Source organism: Lonchura striata, chromosome 5, assembly GCF_046129695.1.
Source record: "Lonchura striata isolate bLonStr1 chromosome 5, bLonStr1.mat, whole genome shotgun sequence".
NCBI classification, from domain to species: Eukaryota; Metazoa; Chordata; class Aves; order Passeriformes; family Estrildidae; genus Lonchura; species Lonchura striata.
In genome coordinates this window covers 47,458,699-47,472,266 of record NC_134607.1, presented here as the reverse complement: position 1 = coordinate 47,472,266, position 13,568 = coordinate 47,458,699, and the positions used below count along the sequence as shown (strand labels likewise).

Genomic DNA, 13,568 nt, shown 5'->3' with positions numbered 1-13,568 from the left:
AGGCACTCATCATCATTCTCCCTGAGCACTATAAAGTCAAAATACTCCCTAATGCACAGGGTCACTCCACTGACTCTTCTTCTCCTCCTATGCCTTCTGGAGAGCTCATAACCATCCAAAATCATACTAAGTCCTGCCTGGAAATTCTCTACCAAGTCAGTTCCATCTAGCAGATACAAAATATAAGAAAACGCATTAGCCTTAAATCACATAAAAAAAGAGAAAAAAATTGTGCAAGAAGCTTGTGTTAAACCCAGAAATTACTCCTATAGCGTAGGTAAAACCAGCATCATGTGATCTCCAAAAAAAAGAAAAGATAAGAACACAAAGAAGGAATATTTCTAACACTTTGGCCCACAACCCAGGCATGGAGGAGACAAAACCCATAGAGACCACTGCAGGGCTACTTCCAGGGTAGCCAGAGCATCTCTGACTTGTACTCAAAAACTCAGCAGCCTGATGCACCACAGCCAATACTTTTGAGTAGTTCCTCTGAGTGAGACAGGCCCAGAGAAGAAGCCATAAAGCTGTACAGTGCCCAAATTCCTGCATCATCAGAGAAGCAGCTGAGGCAATTCCACCAACAGACTGTTCCCTGATGAGCACCAACACATGTGACAAGCAGTCTGAATTCTAACTATGGATGACTTTCACTTTGTGGCCTTACTAAAGTGCTAAACTGAAATAGCAAATGAGAAGATCCCCCTGGACCCATTCACCTGAGGGCTCTGGGACCTGCAGAAGCAAACACAGATTTCACTCTGGGACCTTAGATCTGCAATGCTCCCAAGACATGTTTATCTCATATTTTTCCCACACTCCCATGAGCAATAGAGGAGAGGAAAAATGACACTAGGAAATATTTAAACTAACAATGTAAGTTAGGAGGAAGAAATAAGATTAACTTTTTTCTCTCTTGAGTGTAAGATTTTGGACAAGATTTTTTCCATTTTCTTTCTGCCTTCCTACACATATGTTGTCTACACTTAGAGTAAACAACCAGATACATCTTTAACCACACATCTAATATTCAGTGTTACAGATTTCAAAAAACCTGGAATTTTTTTCCTTCAAATTCAGTAGAGGCAAGAAACATGGAAAAACTCATAATGCTGCCATGATTTACCTCATGTACATCACATGCCCAGAGTAATAAACTTATATATAACAGAACAATGTATTAGCAGCGATAAAAAAGCATAAAAATAAGCACTTTTCACATTATCATGTGCACAGGTATTAAGTGATAATGAAAAGCTACCTACGAATATCGCAGAACTGGCACTCCACCAGAATAGAAGGAAGCTCCCTGTTAAGACACGGACTTTTACAAATGCACAGTCTACCTGCTGTTTTTTTCAGAGCTGCTTTATCTTCAGGAAGAATAAAGCTTCCTAGAAAGCTTAATAAGTAGACCAATTATCACATGGAAGATACTCTAGAGTGAAATCCAAGCAGATGGTCTCATGAAATTTCTGATCACGTCTACATCATGCTTGGAAATAAGCACATAGGCTTCCACTAGAAACTAGACTGAAAGCACAATCCACAATATGAAGCAGAGCTCTTTAGCTTGACACGTTTTAAATTTAATTTGCATCCAGCTATAGTCTTACTTTTGTGCCCACCATCCCACCTGCCCTGGAACCCCCCAAGACTCCCAATGAGAAGCAGAGCATGAGCCTGTTCTTCCAGATGCTCCTGGCTGGCAGAGTGACACTTTGTGCAGTCAGAACAGCCTTTTGAGAGCTTGGCCCAGCCCAGGGGTTTACAGCTGAACTGATCAGACAACGATCTTGTTAAAAGTACACAAGAAGAGCATTTGGCAAAGCCACATTTGCTGCCTTTGTAAACTTACTCCTGCATCTGGATCTGCAGGATCACATTACCAACTGACTATATGCTCTCCACTTACTTGCTGCAGAACAAAAACTGTCTGGAGGGTTTGAAGACCAAAGCAAAACAGATGCTAGGAAGTCTTGTCAAATAAATGGAGCCAGGAGCAGGCTAGACAACATAATTTAATGACACCAAATACTTTTTTTTTTATATATATTATCTGCTACCGGTAATTATAAAACTAATAACAGCTTTAAAACACCCCTATACTTCCACTTAAAAAGGAGATTTCTGGATCTCATAGTTTAAGCAGGAAAAAAATATACAAAGGCATAAATTGAATATATACTAAAGGAACAGACACCTAAAAAACAACAACAAATAAACAACAGAAAACCACTAAAATAATTTTAAAACCCCAGCCCACACAAAGCCAGGAACCAAAAACAAAAAAAAAAAAAAAAAAAGTCAAAACTAAACAAATAAACCAAAACCCCCTCCAACCTTGCTATTCTTTCAAGAGCTTGGAAGTTTTTACTCAGCCAAGTGATTTCTGCTTTTCTTTTGCTATCGATCACATTCCCCAGACAATGGCCAGCCCTCATTGCCTCTGCAAAAGTTTCCTGTGTAGAAAAACAGCTTACCTAGCATCTTGTCTTTCCATATACCAATAAAATAAGACCTTCAGTTGACTGCAACCTTGAAAGGCAGCAGTCTAGGTAGCAGATAATTCATGTGCTGAAAGCACATGCATCACCACCCCTACAGGCAGCCTATCATCTTAAAAGATCACTTTGAATTATCCTTAAGGTTTCCAGGGTGGTTAAGTTTGACCAGTAGTTTTAAAAAAAATCACATCTATTAAGCGACCAATTTCTGCTAGTTAATTTCATCCTTATTTATGACACTTTAGCCCAACTGCCTTTCTCTCAGGCAAATATATTATGCAAACATACACAATTATTATTATTACCTGGGTATTGTTCTCTGGATTCTTACCTTAAAGGGAGGTATAAAGGGCCAAGGTTGTCACTATAATTCAATTCCAAACTTCAACATGTCCAATTTCAGAATGCTACTACTGCACCTTGAAGGTACATTGGAACAGTGACTGCAGTTGTCTTTGACAAAGTAAAGAAGAAAAATGCTACCTTAAAGGGGAAGCATTTTCATTTTTAAGTTTAAGTGACATTCTATCATCTTTAATTGGTATCCAAAAATTTGTACGCTGGAGTTTCCAGGTTATATAATGTCAAGTTTCTTTCTTTCCTCAATAGTAATTGACATTGTTATGAAAATTCTTTTACTTATGAAGCTTTAGATTATCCCACAACCAGAAGAACGCAACAGTGGAAACTGATCCAAAGCAAGCATGATCTGTATACAGCTACACAGCCACTCTTTATTAACATCCTGCTATGAGTTTTACTATTCTAACTTATTTTAATGCTTTTCCTGTAGAATTGAGGCAAAAAAATATACTCAAACATCATAAAAATATTCTATATTATGAAAGCTCTTGGAAAATATGTTGTGTTTTTCAACTGTTTTTGAAACACACAGCATTCCTGATTTACGAGTCTCTCACTGCAAATCAGATCATTACTGTCACATAAATATAGGTAAATGTATCTGTAATTACACAAAGGAAAAAAAAGCCACCATAGCACTAACAAAGAGCAGCAGACTTACAGTAACAAACCACATAAGCATTCTCTGTCAGCACTAGCTACAGATTAAAAAAAAAAAAAAAAAAGGTTTTGCAATAGGCTATCAAAAAGCATTAAAGCATATAGGTATTTTCAGTGATTACTCAAGGGGAAAAAAAATACAGCGGAGGCAGGGTGGAATGGGGAGGGATGGTAAGAGCTAGCTTTAAGCAAACTATGCAGGCAGGTTTGCTCTGTACCTCTCACAAGCACTCGCTCCCTCTGCCCACAGCCGTGCCGCCGCAGCGGAGCCCAGCGCAGCCCTGCGGGGCTTCCGCGCGGGAGCACCGCGCACAAAGGGCATCACAGCAGCAAGAGCAGCTTCCAGTTCACAGGCACAGAACACAGGAGGGCATCGGTGATTAGGTACCTATAATGACACAGAGAAACCGCTCCACCTCCGGCCAGAGAGGCTCGCTTACCTGCGGGGATGGAGCCCAGGCGCCCGCAGCCGCAGCTGCCCACCTTCGACAAGAAGGCGCTGGCAGTCTCCTGTCCCTGCCGAGCACACCGGCCTGTCTGAGGAGATGCCCTCCCCCTACTGCAAAAGCAGAGGGCTCAGAGACACCACACGAGCTCCAGACAGAGTGACCCGGCTGCCAAGCTCCTCCATTCACGGTGCTGGGTGACCAACAAGGGCATCGAGAGCTTTTCCATTATGGGGAGGCAACGAAGACCACCCTTCAGTCCCTCGATTCCCTCCGACTGCCCGGTGCTCCCACTCGGACTAACAAAAACAGCGGCAATTAGCAGCTCATTCCTGCACCTGGCACGTAACACAGGGCGTTCCTCATCTGCACTAATGCCGAAGGGCTCAGGGCGGGGTACGGGGAGAAGAAATTACAGCCGTGGCTTGGATTAATGAGGCAACACACATCCTGCAGACCTAACGGGAAGAGTAACAAGTTTCAATTAGAGAGAAGTCTGCAGTCTCATTACTACCACCAGTTGTCACTTACCACACTGGTACAGACAACCTATGCAACAATAGGGAAAGGAAATAATGGCTAAAGGGGAACAGGAAACTTTCTTAAGACACTTTTCACACTAGTGATCATCATTCTGACAAGCTTTATGTTTCAAGAAGAAACATAAATACTGACATCACAGTTCTGAAAGGGATGATATGAGAACAAACCCAAAGTCAGACATGCGTTCTGCCACTCAGGAGTCATCTCCTTCCACAGTTATCTAAAAGTGACAATATTAATTCAGTCTGCAACAGTTAATCAAGATTAACAGCTTTTGCACACAAATGTTAACAATGTGCTTCTACTGAAGGTCAGACGAGCTGATCTTCCTTGCAAACTGAAAGGGCCTTCTAGGGCTCCTTGATCAATGCCATCAAAGTTTCCTGATTTAAAACTTTGAGACTAGACACACTCTTCTCCCAACCAAATGACAATTTAGCCAGTATCATGATTCCAATTAGTGAGCCTCATTCTGGTCTCATTTGTCTGGAGAATCATCTGGAGTTTTAGTTTTATTTCCCTCTAGATTAAAATTCTTCTGTTTTCTTCACATAATTAGGAAGAGCTTTAAGGGTATAGGGTTTGGGGGCTTTTTTGTGAGGGTCCTCTATAACAGATGCCTGAAGAAGGAGTGTCAAAAAAAAAGGCAAATAGAGAAATTCTCCTTTAGCAGCTCCTGGCAATAGTTTAAAAACCTTTTGCACTTGAGGCTGCATCAAGGACATGATTAATAATAACCAATGCACCTTTCTCTCAGCATAGAGAATATAATCAGTTTTTCTGGCACTAACCAAGCCATTCTGCCTTCTCTTACTAAGGCAATTTAATTATTTTTAAAGAATATAGTAAAGAAAGATCACCAGAATGACTGGTTAAGATGCAAGACAGATTCAGAAAATCTGACTTCTCTTTGTTCTCTGAGCAAGTTCATGATAAGGGGAAAGTTTTTGTTAAAAATCAGTTATTTGGCTCACTTTTGCAGAAGGAAGATTTCCTCTTTAATTTCACTGAAACACAATTCAACTTTAATAAGGAGAATAAAACTTCTTTTTCACCTTTATTTAAATTGTAAGACTCTTAAGAGCAGGGTTCATCTTTACTGTGATTCAGTATTCTAGTTTATGGAGGCCAGTTTTGTCGGCTACAATTTACAACAGTACTACTGATATTTAAAGTCTTGGAAGAACCAAAATAAGCAGTCTACAGCTCTTCAGCAAATATTTTATAACTTCAATATGGATTTTTTTTTTTAATAAAATCCAGGAAGTCAGAGAAACAAATACCAAGAAAAATCCTATGGAGCCTCACTCCCTAAGACAACTGAAGTTCCTCAGCAGGTAATGTAAAGCAAAGAATGAAGACTGTTTGTTGAGTTCACTTCACACATGCAGATTGTCACCATGAGCTATCACCTTTCCACATACCATACCTTGTTGATAAAACTACTCCTACTTATTTTCTGTATAGCAAGGACAAGGTTAAAAGTCTGCTTAATGATCAGATATAAAGTAGAACTTCTATTTAGGTTGGTTTTCTTTCCACAGACCTGGTCTACAATCAGTAGAGATGGAGAAGAAGCAGGACTATCCCCTGCTGGCAGCCTGCAGTTTCACTGGGTAAGTGTAGCATGAACCTACAGTGCTCAGCAGCCACCTTCATGAAACACAGCAGTCCTCCCCTATCTCCATCCCCCTTGGCCATTACTTTCACTCCCTACATGGTCTTCCCATTTTTAGCCACTTATTCAACAGGCTTGTGATAGATCAGAGAATGGGGATTTTTTCCCCAGCTGGTTCATGAAGCTGAACACAAAACCTCTGGTGCTAGCAAAGGAAGGCAGCTAGTAGGGACAGAAATAAGCAGGGAAATGTTTACAATTGTTTTCCTTTTTTTTAGTGGAGATGGTATGAGGCAAAGCTATCATCAAGTGTGTTCAGATAACATTTCAAGTTAATGCAATTTTGGGGTTGTATAAAAAGAAAAAAGAAGAAATTGCTAATATCAAGTTATAATTTTTAGATCTTCAAGAAGTGCCTAAGTGCTATAAGGAATAGATAATTTAACCTCTCTGCATTTGAGTATGTTGTTTCAACAGTTCATCAGTAACAGGAAACACCTATTTATTTTATAATGAAATATGATACAAGACATATAAGACCCACCTGATTAATTTGCAGGAGAGCTCGTTCATAACACGTTTTAGAGAGGCTGAAACACCTACTTGAGTTCACATATTAGCATTTGATCATATCTTGTACATTCGTGTGGCAGCTGCTAATCACAATCCTTTCCAAGATAAATTATCCATTTCTTCTATTCATGCAATATTTCTGCATTGTAATTTTTCTTATACTTTTGATTTCAAGAACCAGGTGTTGCCCTACAAAATAAAAACCCCAGCCTGGATAAGATGAAAATCTCTCCACTTACCAGAAAAATATAGAGTCTTTATCAGATCCAACCTTTGCATATGGGATTCAGAAGTATTTGAGCAGTGAGAGCAGTTAAATAGTTTTTTGGTTTTTTGGTTTGTTGTTTTTTTTTTTTTTTTTGGTTTTGTATTTTTTTTTTTTTTGCAATGTCCAGCCAGTTAGAAGTCACTATATTTGAGATATATTTGAGATGTGCTCATTTCAGATATTTCATCAAATATGGTGCACAAAGGGCATATTCAAAATAGGTTCACATGGCCTTACCCTGCATTACCTCTTCAACCTTTACACTCCTCTAAGATGAATATTCAAAAATGGAGAAACACAAAGAACAGATACAAAGCTTTGGAAAGCTTCATTACTAGTCAACAAATTAATTAGTCTAAAACTCAGACTAAAATGTGTGGTGGCTTCTCACCCTTTCTCAGATAAATTAGCAGTTTCTGCTCTTCGCACAAATCTGTGTTCTAATTTGCTCCTGAAAGATGATAAAAGTTTATTGAGAAAAAAAAAATTAGAAAGGATAGATTCCAGGCAGTGATCAAATAAGAGACATAGCACTCAAGACTGATTGTCCGACTAGAGGAGGTGAGGACATGCAACATTTTTTACCCCATGTTTTAAGAGTTTGTTATCTATATCCTCAGTTCCATAAACTCAAGGTGTTTGAGTCAGAGTATCTACCATTAGAAATCTCAGTTTCAGTGTGCCAGAAGACTCACTGAGAAAGGTTGCTGGAGAAAGCTGTTGCTAAATGAGCCATCACATACAGTTTATTAACGAGTATTTATCTTTTCTTTTTGAAATTTTAATTCTATTCTAACTGTATTGTTTTCTGTAATTAACATGAAAGCCAATTTCATTTGGGAGAGAAAATTATTTCTTGCCTGCCTAATCACGATTTACTTTCCCACAGAAATTTGGAGTGCCATAAATCCACAATATTTCCAAATTTAAAAAAAATTACTATTTTGCTGTCAGACATAGGCAGTAAGTATATTTACTTAAAACTTCAATGATAATGGAGACCTAGATAAAAGAAATCTTCAGTTATTCCTGGTAAAATTAAAATTAAATTAAATTGAAATGTTGTCCTATGCCTCTGTCTCTTTCCAGTGGTGTAAGTTTGATTTAAATAGTTTTCATGATTGCTTTATTATGTCATTCTTGCTATCAAAAAATTAGAAACCTCATAAAACCCAGACTGGGTGGACTGAATAGATAACAAGATCTTTTGATCTGAAGACTGATATCACCTCCTTTATGTACAAAAATAAAACATTATTTCAACATTAATGTGACAAATCACATAGCTCTAACACTTCATGGTTTAATTCTAGACGCTTTCTTATAGTCTGAGAAGAAAAGCTTTTTTTTTTTTTTCAAATTGAGGAATTAATTGAAAAATACTACCACGAGGAAAAAAAAAAAACCACCAAAGGCAAGGGAGGGTGGTGAAGAGAGAATATGTTTAATAGTCATATCCTCATCTTCTATCATTTAAATTAGGACCACAGCCATACAAAAATCTAAGTAGTGAATCCCCTTGTCTATGAAAATCCTCTCCTTCTATGAAAATCCACTTCTCTAGCATTTCAATACATAAGTTTTCCAGATACCATTCTCTGCTACAATCTCTTGCCCTTGCACCTCTGACATCTCACCTTGTTGTAAACCATCATGTCACCCTCTCAGCTCCATTTATTCATAAAAAAGCAATTTTCCTTCTGTGTCCAGCCTCTTACACAGCCAAGTCCATGGACCTTGTGCGTACCTTCTGGAAAGCCCAGCTGAGATTCTGCTCTACCAGACTGAGAGCAAACTGCCTCCCTTTGTGAGGAGCTGCACACTGACTTCACAGTCTTGTAAAGAGGAGAAAAACTTTCCCACCTAAAAGTATCTGCAGTGAGCAGGCAATTTTTACAGATAAGGTGGAATGCATAAAAAGAAAAGAAGCTGTCTAAAGTTTTGATGTACTACTTCCAAATTTTTCTATGTGAAAATAAGGAGTGAACACCAAGACTCATTTTTAATTAGTCCCAGTGAGTCATTAAATTGTTGCTTATTTTGCAGGCTGCAAGATGGAGAATAGAGTTCCTGCATTACAATCTGGTATAAAAACAGGAAAGTAAACTTATTCAAACACACACAAATCCAGACATATTGCTAGTAAAATGTTTATTGATGTTATGCAATATAGTCCAAGCACATCTCAAATAATCATTAAGAAAAAAAGATGAACACAGCAAATAAACATTTTTCCAATTAAGTGAAAGCTCTTTAAAAGTTTAGGCTGTATTCATTAAAATTGGATTCCATTCTGACGTTAACTAAAAGCAACTTTGTGGGGTTCCACATTTATCTTTTTTTCAGTAATTTGCATATAGAATGAAGCCATTTGCAAATCAAAGTACGCTTTTTGTGCTGCCAATACTGCAAATCCAACATGGACTCTCAAAACAAATTCTTCTCAGGGCTGTCTCTTGCACAGTATTCCTCCATGTCCTCCAAATGCATCCTACGAGAGAGAGCTGCTAGTCCCAGGTTGCCCCTGCACACACCACCTGTACGAAGCAGAGAGATGCACAGTCCCCAGGCAGGTGAAAAGGAGTGTTCTTTATTGCCAAAAACTGCAGCCTTTTTAAGCAGCTAGGCAGTTGTTAGTTTGTACAGTTTTAAGGCACAACAAAGCCAAGGCAGCCAACCACCACACACCACGATATGGACACGATGTGGACACGCGGCAGTCACACAGCACGTCTCTCATGTCTCTCACACCTCTCACTTCTCTCTAGCCCTGTTCCAGCTGAGTCACTCCCCCATAGTTCCCTTCTACTTCGCCTAAGTAGCAGGCCTGAGCCACAATTTTACAAGGGTAACAAGGCCCTAATTTTATAAGGCTTTACCAATATGGTACAACCACCCTCACTCTCCTCAGCATCACACATGGTTCCCTCCTCAGCTGTAGAAATAGGAGCAGTCTGGGGCTCTTCCTCAAGTACATGTACTCTGCACCCTGCCTGGACACTGCTACAAGGTTTACATGTCAAGTGGGCAAAGCTGAGCTCAGCAGAGTCAGCTGAACTCAGGTGAGCTGGGTGAGCAACAGATGGGTCCACCAGGTAAGGTGTGCCCAAATCCTCAGGCCACCTCCTCCCTCGGCACTGCCTGCTCAATGAGAGCAAGCACTGTGTGTGAACATCAAAACATCACAAAACTATTCCATGTAGGAAAACCTGAAGTCTTCCACTATTTCCATAGATTAAATAGGCTTATAGTGTCAAAAAGCAACAGCAAGAAAGGGGTAGGTAATGAAGTCATGGGAATGGGATAGGAGAGAACAGGAGCATGGCTCTCACTCCAGGCAGTAGCAACACACCAGAGACTCAGTGACTTGAGAAAGGGCATTCAGACTGCTGTAATGAACTGGAAGTTTATTATGGGGCAGTGAAAGGTGAAAGAGAGCTATACAGAAAAATCAGAAAAACCACATTGTTTCCCTGAGGCTCTGAAACATGGACATTTCACATTACATTTGTGTGGAAAGAGGTCTGGCTGAGATGCCAGTGTATGTAAAAAGACTTCAGTATAACACATGAGGAGGGATGCACTACTGCTGCTACTTCACTCCAGTACTGGCACTTCCTTTTCTCCATGGGCATGAGCAAATACAGCTCAGCACTCTGGGGAGTATCCACAAGGCAAGGTGATACCCTTCCCTCAGAGCTATTTTCCTGTCTATAATCACATCAATCTAGTTCATCTTCATCAAATATGATTGGGAGAATAATGAAAGTGTGTTCTGTCTCCCCTGCCCCTGTGAAACGGGTATTGCTGGAATTCACAAGAGTTGCATCTGCACTACCGACTACTTGCATCAATTTTAATTCATTTTTAAAAGCACAAACTGCATGAATGATAAGATACAAAAGAATGGCTGCATGCTGCCTTGCAAGGACAGGTTATTTTATCAACTCGGTCCATTGGTGTGATTAACAAACAATCAACCAAAGTCACCAATTTCATCTCAGTATTTCGCCTGAAGATACTGTGAATGAGGTACTATATCTACCTTGAACTTGCTGTAATTTTAAACTGCTCCACTTTATCACAGCTCTTCATCTGAATGACTAGTGCCAGGAACTTGCCACTGTAAAATTAATAACATATTGACACTTCCAGCTCCTCAGTCTATCTTTGAAGTTTGAAAGCAATAGCAAGGAATAGGTTATTTTACCTGGAAGTGATGACAATTTGTCTAAGGCCACAATTCTCCAAATGTAAACAAAACAAAAAGTACACATTCTGGCAGTAACAAATAAATCAAATTTGCATTGGAAAGCATTGAAGGCTAGTTATTTCTGGCCTTTCTACAAGGACTCCAGGGCACAGAGGAAAAACGTTAAATGGTCTCTTTCCTTCATTATAAAAATCAATGGGGATAGACTGCTCTCTCTCAAGGCTGGATAGATGGGGTCATGGTTCCAACTCCCTCTTGGAAAACAGTAGCTGTGATCCAATTTGTAGCGTGATGATCTCTTGTACCAGAGATGGCTCCTTTCTCCCTCCATGTGCCCCTGCATTCCTTGAGGGGTCAGCACTACTTGTAAGAGGCAGAGTCCCAGAGTAAGACCACAGGGAAGCACAAGCAGGATTTAGAGGTAGCAGCTGTGAACTTCACAGGGTGCCTGCTGCCACTCAGTGACTGCAAAGTACCAACCACATGTGCAATTCCTTCATTGCCATTGCCCTCAGTGGGGCTTCTTCCCCTTCCCAAATGTTTATTCTGACAGTTCTCACTGTAGAAATGAATGTGGGCTTTCACCTGGGTTTAAGCCAGGACATTGTACTATCCACACACGGTCTTCTGAGCCACAGTACGTGGTGCTGCGTGTCTGAGTTGCCTGCACAGCTTTGGATATCCCTTAAAGGTGGAACTTCAATCATCTGGTCAAGCTTCCCTTTCTTGCATGAAGCTACAGGGTGAAGCCATCTGAAATCATTCAACCTTCCAGTGTTACAGAAGAAGAATCACTAAGGTTGGAAAAGCCCTCCAAGGCCATCCAGTCCAACCTCCAACTGAATACCACCGTGCCTGCTAAACCATATCACAAAGTGCCCTGTCTGTTCATTTTATGAACACCGCCAAGTAACTCCACTACTTCCTTGGAGAGCCTGCTTCAATGCTTAACCACCCTTTCAGTGAAGAAATCTTTCCCAACATCCACCTGAACCTCCCTTGGTGCCACATGAGGCCATTTCCCTTTGTCCTTTTTCCACCTGCTTGAGAGAAGAGGCCAACCCTCAGTGGAACTTACAGCCATGAAGCCCCGCAGCCTGGGCTGTCTTGTTGCTTAAAAGCTCCATGGGAATGGAAACAGGTACCTTATAGAATCACAGAAGAGTTTGTTTTGGAAATGTTGCTCTCCTAGTCTTCAAAGAACAGAACAATAATTCCTAGACTGAGCAGACATAGTCCCTATGTCTAATCACGTGTGGCTGAGCCCAGCTGCTCCCAGGGACAGTGACAGGAGCAAACCTTTACTCTCAACATCCTTGCACAAGGGTTGTGTGTGCATTTAACCTTGCACTTGTGCATGCTAAGTTTTGGATGCCAGTACCTCAGGAACACACCCGAGCAGAAATATTTCACATGCTTCACATGGTGCTATAACTTTTCCAATGGATTTACACAAAGCAAAACACAGCAGAAACAGTGGAAAACATGAAAAGTCAGAGGGACGGTACTCTTATCTTACAACAATACACTACAGAAGTCAGAAACTACCTCTAACATTGTTTGAGCATCCTCCTGAATGCAGTATCCAACAAGACTGGTTATTCTTGGACAGCAGTATACTTTTCTCCTCATAATTTATTCATTGCTAAGTCTAATCCTCATGCTGATAAGGTAATATACAATAAGGATAAGAGCATAATCATGTTTGAGGACAAGAGTAAGAAAGCATGCCCAAGCCATTTCCTGCTTTGTCACAAATGATTTCAACACCGTTTTATTTCTTCCTGGAAGCTGAAAAACAGTATCTAATGTTTCAACCAGAGAACTGTATTAAACATAGTCTTTTTTCTATCAGTATTATTAGTCAAGGATGAATTTCATAGCCTGAAAACATGGATAAGCTGGATTAAAAGGGAAAGAAATGGTGGGAAGAGCTCTGCTCTGCAGGGAATATGATAGAAAAAATATTACAGTTGTCTTGTTCATGACTGAAGCCTCTATTAACTTAAACCACAATCAGAGCTATATTGACTGATGATGGAAAATGCCACTGGACTGGTGCTCCTTCTGGAGGACTGTCCTAAAAACCTTCTCTGCACTTCAATGCACGTGCTTCTTGCAGGGCTCAAGCTACTCATGTTCATACAACTTTTGAAATTCTTTTATCCATCTGGAACCATCCTTTTCAGCTGAGAATCTGTTGTTATGTCTGGGACAGGAAGGAGAGAAGTGGCCTCAGTAAAGGAGCCAATGCCTTGGTTAGAATATCAGTGACTCTAGGAAATAGAATCTAGGAAATAGATTTCCCATTGGCATTGAAATCACAAAGCAAATGTTTTCCATCCAGCGCTGTCCCTATCATTCCCTGAGGGAATGA

The 13,568-nt window shown here is 40.1% G+C and overlaps 1 protein-coding gene across 8 annotated transcripts in view; it reads right to left on the bottom strand.

The window, feature by feature from the left end:
- Positions 1 to 13,568, bottom strand: part of NAV3 (neuron navigator 3) — a 514,050-nt gene that overhangs the window by 466,975 nt on the left and 33,507 nt on the right. The window contains exon 1 of one of the 8 annotated variants that reach the window (XM_077783536.1): positions 3,971 to 4,029. The exons of the other annotated variants lie outside the window; for them this stretch is intronic. The gene's annotated coding sequence lies outside the window, so the exon portion shown is untranslated. Of the gene's footprint in view, positions 1 to 3,970; positions 4,030 to 13,568 lie in introns of those variants that run through there. 8 annotated transcript variants of the gene reach the window in all.